This window comes from Saccopteryx bilineata, chromosome 6 (assembly GCF_036850765.1).
Source record: "Saccopteryx bilineata isolate mSacBil1 chromosome 6, mSacBil1_pri_phased_curated, whole genome shotgun sequence".
Classification (NCBI taxonomy): Eukaryota; Metazoa; Chordata; class Mammalia; order Chiroptera; family Emballonuridae; genus Saccopteryx; species Saccopteryx bilineata.
Window position 1 is genome coordinate 130794142 of NC_089495.1, and position 9425 is coordinate 130803566.

Here is a 9425-nt window from a genome sequence, read left to right on the forward strand (position 1 = left end):
GTCTCTCTCTTCCCCTCCCGCAGCCAAGGCTCCATTGGAGCAAAGATGGCCCGGGCGCTGGGGATGGCTCCTTGGCCTCTGCCCAGGCGCTAGAGTGGCTCTAGTCGCAACAGAGCAATGCCCCAGAAGGACAGAGCATCGCCCCCTGGTGGGCGTGCCGGGTGGATCCTGGTCGGGCGCATGCAGAAGTCTGTCTGACTGCCTCCCCGTTTCCAACTTCAGAAAAATATAAAAAAAAAATAAATAAATAAATAAAAAGAAGTGCACTAAGGTTATGCAGGGCAGGGGGGAGGAGCTGGGAGCACCAGGCACCAGGAGATCTGGGTGGAGCTACCATTATGACCAGACACCCTTGGGCTTTACAGAGCAGGACTGCATTGAGCTGGGAGCAGAGCTGGACACGCTGCCCAAGTCTTTTCCATTTTTACAGTCCAAGTTCCTTTGCCTCTGGGAAAAGGTAAGTAAGTGTCTAGGTCTAGGAGAAAAATCTAGAAGACTGGGAAACTGCAGTCCCTCCAAATCATAAAAACAAAACAACAACAACAAAAAACTTTAAACATCTGGAGAGAGAAGCAGACTCAAGAAGCAAAGGTCTTACAGTGGGTACAGTATAGCTGCACCCAAGCCAAATACATTTCCCAAATTTTGTTTGAAACTCAGAAGTCCTGAAAAACTGTTAGTACACAAAAGATGGCTAATGGAAAGGTAGAGAACGATGCTCATTATTATTAATTTAAGATACCTAGGACACCTCTGATGTGTCTGTCCTTGTTTTGTATTCACCTTGTATGTTAGTGATGATAATTAAGAGCTATCATATTTCTCTCCTGCCCTTACATTCTGCATTCTTATCCAGCCCTCTGAACTAGCATTTCCCTTCTAGAAGGGACCAGACAGGTCTCGCCAACCTCGGTCAGTCTCCCCTGCATAGGTACAAAAAAAATCACATGCTTCACGTTTCATTCTTACCTTCATTTTGACCAAAAACCTCCTCTTTCAATTCTGTTTATGTAACTTGTTTACAAAAGGTATAAAACCCATTACAATATTGTTTCATGTGAAAAAGTTTCCAAAACTACTTGCAATGTTTTGTTTTGTTTATTAGATTTCAATTTGCAAAGAATCTACACAGGACTTCATACCTGAAACTAAATAAAAATCATTTCAAAATATACCCAGATGTTAGTAAAATTTAAACTTTTTTATAATTAATTGAGATATAATTGACATATCACATTGTATTCACTTTGGATGTGACACATAATTTGATACATGTAATATATCGTGAAATGATCACCACCATAAATCTAGTTAACATCCATCACTACACAGTTACAAACTTTTTTTTTCTTGTGATGAGAACCTTTCAGGTCTTCTCTCTTAGCAAACCTCAAATATACAATACAGTATTATTAACTCTAGTCACTGTGCTCACATCACATCCCTACGACTTATTTATCTTATAACTGGAAGTTTGACTTTTCATACCTTTTGATGACGTTCACTCATTTCACTCCTTATCCCCACTCCACCCACCTCAATTTCTGCACCTGGCACAACTAATCTGTCTTCTATATCTTTAAGCTTGGGCTTGTTTAGATTCCACATATAAGAAGATTATACAGTATTTGTCTTTCTCTGGCTTATTCACTTAGCATAATGATCTCAAAGTTAACTCGTTGTTGCAACATGCATATTTTTGTTTGTAAGAGAGAGACAGGCAGGGAGAGACATGAGAAGCATTGTAGTTGCATCATTTTAGTTGTTCATACAATTCCCTTCTTTTTACGACTAAATAATATTCCTCTGTATACACACAGGTACCACATCTTCTTTATCCATTTGTCCAAGGACACTGTGGTTGTTTCCATTGTCTTGACTATTGTAGATAATGCTGGCAACAGACATGGGGTGCATATATCTTTTTGAGATAGTAATTTAGTTTTCTTCAGATAAATACCCAGAAGTGAAATTTGCTGGATCTTATGGCAGTGGTAGTTTTATGTTTTTTGTGGAACCTCCATATTGTCTTCTATAGTAGCTGCACCAATTTACATTCCCACCAACAGAGACCCAGGGCTCCCCTTACTGCACATCCTCTCCAATACTTCTTATATATCACAGATTCATTGGGTACAATTGCTTCTCTCCTCCCTCCCACATTTTATTTTCTGTGTGTCATCCCCCCTCCACACACACACACTGGTTTATTTCAAATTCCTAATCATATGTATTTCTCACCCATTTCTTTATTTCTTTGCCCATAGTTTCTACTTTTCCATCAGTTTCTATGTGTTCTCATTACAATTGAGTAACTAATCTTCTTTGCTTTTATAATTTTTTTTAAAATTTATTTATTCATTTTAGAGAAGAGAGAAGGGGGGAGAGAGAGAGAGAGAAGGGGGAGGAGCAGGAAGCATCAACTCCCATATGTGCCTTGACCAGGCAAGCCAGGGTTTTGAACCGGCAACCTCAGTGTTTCCAGGTTGACGCTTTATCCACTGCGCCACCACAGGTCAGGCTGCTTTTATAATTTTTAATTTTATTTTTATTTGTTGATTTTAGCAAGAGAGGAAGGGGAAGAGAGAAAAAGAGAGAGAAAGAGAGGAACATCAATTTGTTCCTGTATGTGCCCTGACCAGGAATCAAACTGGCAACCTCTGTACTTTGGGACAATGACCAACCGAGCTATCCAGCCAGGACTCATCTTCTTTGCTTTTTATTTCACTGTAACTTTTTTTATAAAGATTTTATTTATTCATTATAGAGAGGGGAGAGAGAGAGAGAGAAGGGGGGAGAAGCAGAAAGCATCAACTCCCATATGTGCCTTGACCAGGCAAGCCCAGGGTTTTGAACCGGCAACCTCAGCATTTCCAGGTTGACACTTTATCCACTGTGCCACCACAGGTCAGGCTCATTGTAACTTCTTGAAATGCCTACTCAACCTTATGGAAAAGAATAAGGTTGAGGCCTGGCCTGTGCTGGCGCAGTGGATAAAGTCTCAACCTGGAACCTAAGGTTGCCAGTTCGAAACCCTGGGCTTGCCCAATCAAGGCACATATGGCAGTTGATGCTTCCTGCTCCTCCACCCTTCTCTCTCTCTCCATTCTCTAATAATGAATAAATAAAAAGAAAGAATAAGATTGAACAGTAAAGTAATTCCCTATTTCCTCCCTAAGATCTGGATTTCCTTTTCATCAATTCTATTTCTCCTCTTTTGTGTTTTTCATTCTGTTGATCTCTTCAGCTTTTTACTTTTATAAATTTTTTCCTCTTTTCGCTAGTGAACCCTCATATACCCTTTATTTTGGCCTTCATAAAATAATAGGCTTTAGATATACCAATGGTTAACATTTTCCTCTCATTCTGCAGTCAACAGTGGAGGATTCTAGAAGTAAATGTAACTACACTTCAAATCACAGTGGGGTACGATGGATTTCCCTCTGCAATTTGAACATTTATTAAGTGTTATGCCAGTGTTAAGAACTACCCAGATACCAGACATCAGCTAAGTCAACAAGCAAGGAATCTTGATCAGGCCAGCTTGCCATTTAGAAACAGAACAAATGACATGGAAGATAGCTGGGAAAGACAAGGGTCAGGGTCACACTTGCTATAGCAACTGACACATGACAACTGGTGGATGATTACCCTATTGCATGAATGAATGAATGAATGAATGAATGAATGAATGAAGCCGTTTTCAAATCTCATGGAATGGTGTGAAAATACCCTACTGAGGGCCTGGCAGTGTAGCTCAGTTGGTCAGAGCATCATCCCAATACACTCAGGTTGCAGGAGGGCTCATACAAGGATCAACCAATGAATGCATAAGTAAGTGGAACAACAAATCCATGTGTGTCTCTCCCTCCCTTCCTTTCTCTCTCTCTCTCTCTCTAAAAAAATCAATAAATAGATTTTTAAAAATACCCCAGTCAGATCTCCTGCTCCAAGAAGTGTACCTGACCAAGCACCTGTCTTCAGGATCCACAAACACATTCCTTAGAAGGAAACTTGGCACCAGCACTGCAGATCAGCCTGGCCCAAACCATCTGAGAGCTGCAGACCTCTCCACTTACTCTGCCCCCTTCACCTCCCTCTCCCAAGAGGGTCGGACACCCTGCTCATTCCCGTCTTCTCCTTTTTCCTCCACAGTGATTTCCTCCTAGAAATCTGCTGCATGACAACCCTGTCTAGGGGTATGTGTGTGTGTGTGTGTGTGTGTGTGTATGTGTGTGTATTGCAGAGGACCTTAACTAACGTGGGAAGCAAGGCTTTGCCATAAACATGAGATTACTTTGAAACAGGTTGTTTCTTCCTTATACTAGAATTGTCCTCCCCTGTGAGTGACTCCTTAAAAGTCACTAGAGGACAGATAACTTCATTTATAACCTCCCCTCCCACCCTGAGAGACACTCCCTAAAGGCAGGAGAGCCAGATCTGAACTGCCACCTTGCATTACACCTTCCCCACCTTGTGTGTATACATACACACACACACACACACACACACACACACACACAGCTCTTTCTTGAATGTTATTATTCATTTCTAGGAGCCAAGTAAGCCCATCCTTTGAACACACTCTCTGTTGGGCAGATAAAATGTATTATGCTCACTTTGTTAAAAATGGCGCTGCCCACGTGAGGCCGCCGCCCAGGTGATATTAATGTGTGTTGAGAATCCTTGTAGCCTGAGGCTTGGTTTTGGGATTAAGCCTTTCCCACCCTTTTTGATGTGGGGTGGCACAATCCAATCATGCCTCAGAAAAGTGACTTTGTATTAGAGACTTCCCTATTTTGTATATTGGATTAGAGGTTGTGAAGCTACAATATAAAATGGGGGCAGAATGAGAGTTTGCTCTCTTGGTTCCTGGGATGATTAGCATGAGAGAGCAGAGAGAGCAGAGCAGAGAGCCAAAAGAGGCCATGTGGCCAGGAGAAGCAGCCAAGATGGCGGAGTGCTGAGTGAGATGCCAGTTTGTGCAGAGTTTGTGTAGAGAGAAGGATGGAGATGGGGAACTGAGGAGAATAAGGCTGGTGAGCTAGAAACCTTTGATTCTAGGAAACTCGGATAAGTCAGTGGCTTTGTGAGCACTGAATGTGAGTGGGTTTTGGAGCCCAGTGTGTGTTTTTTGCTTGCCCGCCATGTGCAAGCTAGGATTAAAGAAAATGGCCTATCAGTTTTTGGCTCCGTTGTTTCTTTACCAACTGTCCGAATCCAATGCGAACCTGCAAGGGCCGGGCTGCTGTGATGGTAGCCACGGCTCCTGGCTTTACACTCTCCCTTTCTCTTCTTTTTTATTTATTTATTCATTTTTTTAGAGAGGAGAGGGAGAGACAGAAAGAGAGAGAGAGGAGAGATAGAGAGGGGGGGGGAGGAGCTGGAAGCATCAACTCCCTTATGTGCCTTGACCAGGCAAGCCCAGAGTTTTGAACCGGCGACCTCAGCATTTCCAGGTCAACGCTTTATCCACTGCACCACCACAGGTTAGGCATCCCTTTCTCCTCTTAAGACATTATATTATGTTAATAACAATAAAAATAAAAAGCCTTTCATAAGAGTAGCATTTTATTTACTTTCTCAAGCCCCTTGTAGAACCATTACCTCACTTGAACCACATAATAACCATGAGTTTAGATGGGACCAGTGGTACCAGCCCCACTTCACAGAGGAAGAAACTGAGACAGACTAGTCCCTGCGAGTGCCAGTTTCCAAGTCTGTGCAATGAAGGCTCGAACCCTTTAACCTCAAAGTCCCCTTCCACTTCTAAAAACGGTGTGATTTCTGTAAGGCTTCTGATATCACAACGCTAGAGGCGGGACCTGAGGCGAATATCCTTGGGTGACAGGTTAATTCTCCCCCACCCTGTACTCTGTGCTGCAGTAGCATGGCTCACACTGACCAGCTGCCCCCGTGTGCTGTGCAGGGTGCCGAGTACCAACAGGGGCAGTAGTGTTGAATATCTACTCAGCTTCCCTCCCTGTAAAGCCAGTAGCCATGGCCACCATCACAGCCACCTAGCCCATGCAGGTTTGATAAGAACAGACAGTAATAAAACAACGGAGCCAAGAACTGGTGGGCCATTACCTTTAATCCTAGCTCGCACCCAGTGGGCGAGAAATACACACAGTGGGAAAACATTTCCCTTTCCATTCAGGGCTCCCAAAGCCACTGACTCATCCAAGTATTCCTAGAATCAAAGGTTTCTACCTCACCAGCCTTATTCACCTCTGTTCCCCATCTCCTTCTCTCTGTACAAACTCTGCATAAACTGGCTTCTCCTTCAGCACTTGGCCATCTTGGCTGCTTCTCCTCTGCAATGCTAATTTCAGAAACCAAGAGAGAGAGAGCTCCTGGTCTCCTTTATTTTATAGTGTAGAAATTAAAGCCTTTAAGCCAGTATACAAATAAGGAAGTCTCTGATACAAAGCCACTTATCTAAGGCATAAATGGGATTCCTCATAAGAGTGCACCACCCTACATCATGCAACAGTCAAGGGTGTGGGGAAAAGCTTAGTGTTGAGAAGATTTTAGGATTAAAAGGATAAGAAAGGCTTAGTCTTAAAACTAAGCCTTAGGCTATAAGGATCTTCCCGGTTTACAGCCTGTCTCCCCACATCCAATGCAAACTATAAGCGAGCAAACATATACATCATATTTGCAAACTTATTTGACCCACACTCCCTTCTCCCCTTTCTGTATTTGTATTCGGATTTCAGTTCCACACACTTAGACTACCCCTGGCCTGAGAACATGTTCTGGTTGGTTTAACCTGATCAACACCTTCCATTCTCCCGGTCATCACCCCCTGGTCCAGGGATGAGCCAGGGTGCAAACGGCCCAACCGGGGTGAACTCCAGTGAACTGGCCTGGACCACGGGACTAGAAGTTAACTGTCCCACTAGATAGGAATTAGGAAGCAGTGGCTTTATCACTTTCACTCCTGGAAGCCACAGTGTTCTTGTGTTGGGCTGATAGTGTATATCCCTGAAACTATGAGCAAACAATCTAGGCCAGTGGTCAGCAAACAGCGGCTCATGAGCCACATGCGGCTCTTTGGCCAGCTTAGGAGTACCCTAATTAAGTTAATAACAATGTACCTACTTATATAGTTTAACTTTAAAAAATTTGGCTCTCAATTGTTGTACTGTTGGTATTTGGCTCTGTCGACTAATGAGTTTGCCGACCACTGATCTAGGCAAAGGCAGACAATGTCAGTGAGACCCAGGCAGGCTCACACTGCCTGTTTGAGGCCGTCAGGACTAGATTTCAACTTTCCAGCCACTGACCTGGGTTCTCTTGGCCTCAACAGGTACAGTGCTTCCCTGTACAAGGATTCCTGAGAAAGCTGGGACAGCTGGAGCTGCCAAACAGAAGAACCCCAGAAGGAGAAAGGGAAAACAAAGAGAAGAGAAGTGACTTTCTTCTCTTCTGCTTTCCTGCCTAAGGTGGAACGGATGACAGACACCCAGCTGAGCACCACCCTGGCACCCAGCCAGAACTTCTTCCCTTCCCCCCACCTGAATACTCTGAAAGCCACACCATCTGAGACTGCCCTGGAGGAAGAAGGCACACCCAGCCTGGTATCTGCCCACCTCGGGTCAGGGCGAGGGCAAGGCAGTGACAGCTGGAAAGGTTGAAAAAGAGGCAGCAAAAGGGTGGCCTGGGAGCACCAAGTTTCCTTCCTCACTCTCCTGGTCAAGCAATGGCCAGAAATAAAGCGCACAAAGCAAAAAAACCACAGACTTAATGATAGAATAGCTCTTTTCCTAATCACTGGTAGGTGGGTCTATACAGTGTTGGCAGAAACAGAGGAAGGACAGATGGGTTAGCCCTCCAGAGCCCCTAGGTTTGTCCTCGGGAACACAGCTAATGTACCATCCATTCATTGATGAATCAAAGATTTAATGAATACCTACGTACTTGGTGCCCTGGAGACACAGCTCTGAAAATACATGGAAAAAGGCCACTGGGACCAGGGGCCCACATCTGAGTGGGGGAGGGGGAGAGATGGAGGAACAGATTGTAAGTAAACAAATAAGAGGATTTTGGCCTGTGCTCAAGTTCTGAACGCAGTAACATGGAGATGTGATAAAAAGTTAGGAGGGAGGGATCCTACTTTAGGTAAGGTGTCAGAAATGCTTCCCTGGGGGTACAGATGAGCTAAGCCACATGAAAAGTCTGAAGAAAAGCTGATCCAAACATGTTAGGAAACAACAGGAAAATGCAAAGGCCCTTCTGGGGAAAGGTGCTGGACAAAGGGATGGTGGTCAGTGTACCTGACAGTTCAGTGAGCGAAGGCTGGCGAGGCCTCAGGAACCCTAGAAGGCAGGGTCATGGAGTCCATGGTGGGGGCTTCCTAAGGATCCCTGTGGTAGATCCACGTGCTGTTCTGCTCATACTATACTATATAGTAAGCCATGACGGATTCTCCTGATGGACGTCTGTGGAGGCTGAACCTGGGTTTAAGTTTGAGATCTCTCACTTCAATGACCTTGAGAAATCTATGTGAGTTCCCTCATTTGAATAATCTAGGATGTCTCGTTTTGTTTTGTTTGTGAAGTAAATTCCATACCTCAAGTGTCATCAGTTTATTGACCCTTCAAGCCCAAAGCAGCCCTTTACAAAACTAGCACAAATCGGAACACACACACACAAAGGTAACATTGTTAGGAAAACGACACGGCATCGGCATCGCTAGGAGTCAATTCCCCAGGAAAAGCTGATTCTGTTGCGGGGCTTATCAACTTTGTCGTGAAGTTCTCAGTCGGCCTTCTTAAAGAACTCCATCCTGATCCCCAGGTCTGGGTTGATGTGGGCGTCCCAGCTCATTTTCCGTTTCAAAAACCAACCCAAAGCAATCACCATCTTAACACTGATGTTTATCACGCAGTCCCTCGTCTCCCGCGCTCGCTGGAGGTCTGCGCCCCCTGGCCGAGCAAGGGAGGGAGTGGCGGAGGGGCGGAGCAGGGGCCGCGATAGGGCCCTGCAGATCCAGCCCCGGACGGAACCCCAGGGCTTTCGCTGTCTCTCACTTCCAGGAAGAAAGGAAAATGCGAAGCGACGGGAAAAAGAGAGGGGCAGGAAAGCAGCGCAGCGCAGGCTGCAGGCGAGCTCGGGGCTCAGGCTCCCGGAGCTCAGAGCACGGCTAGAGACGTGGGGGCGGCGATAGATGCTGGGGGTGGCGCAGAAGCGAGACAGGAGCTGGACGAGCCAGGGCGAGAGTGGCCGGGGGCTGGTGACACCCACACAGGCCGAGCGCTGAGCGGCCCCAAAGAGGCGCGGATGCCCCAGAGGGGCCGTGGACGGGCGGAGCGGAGCGCCGGGCCAATGGGAGAGCGAAGCGGAGCGCAAGCACTTATAGGCCAATGAGAGACCGAGGCGGAGGCGGGGCGGGATGCCTGGCGGCCAGAGGACCAATG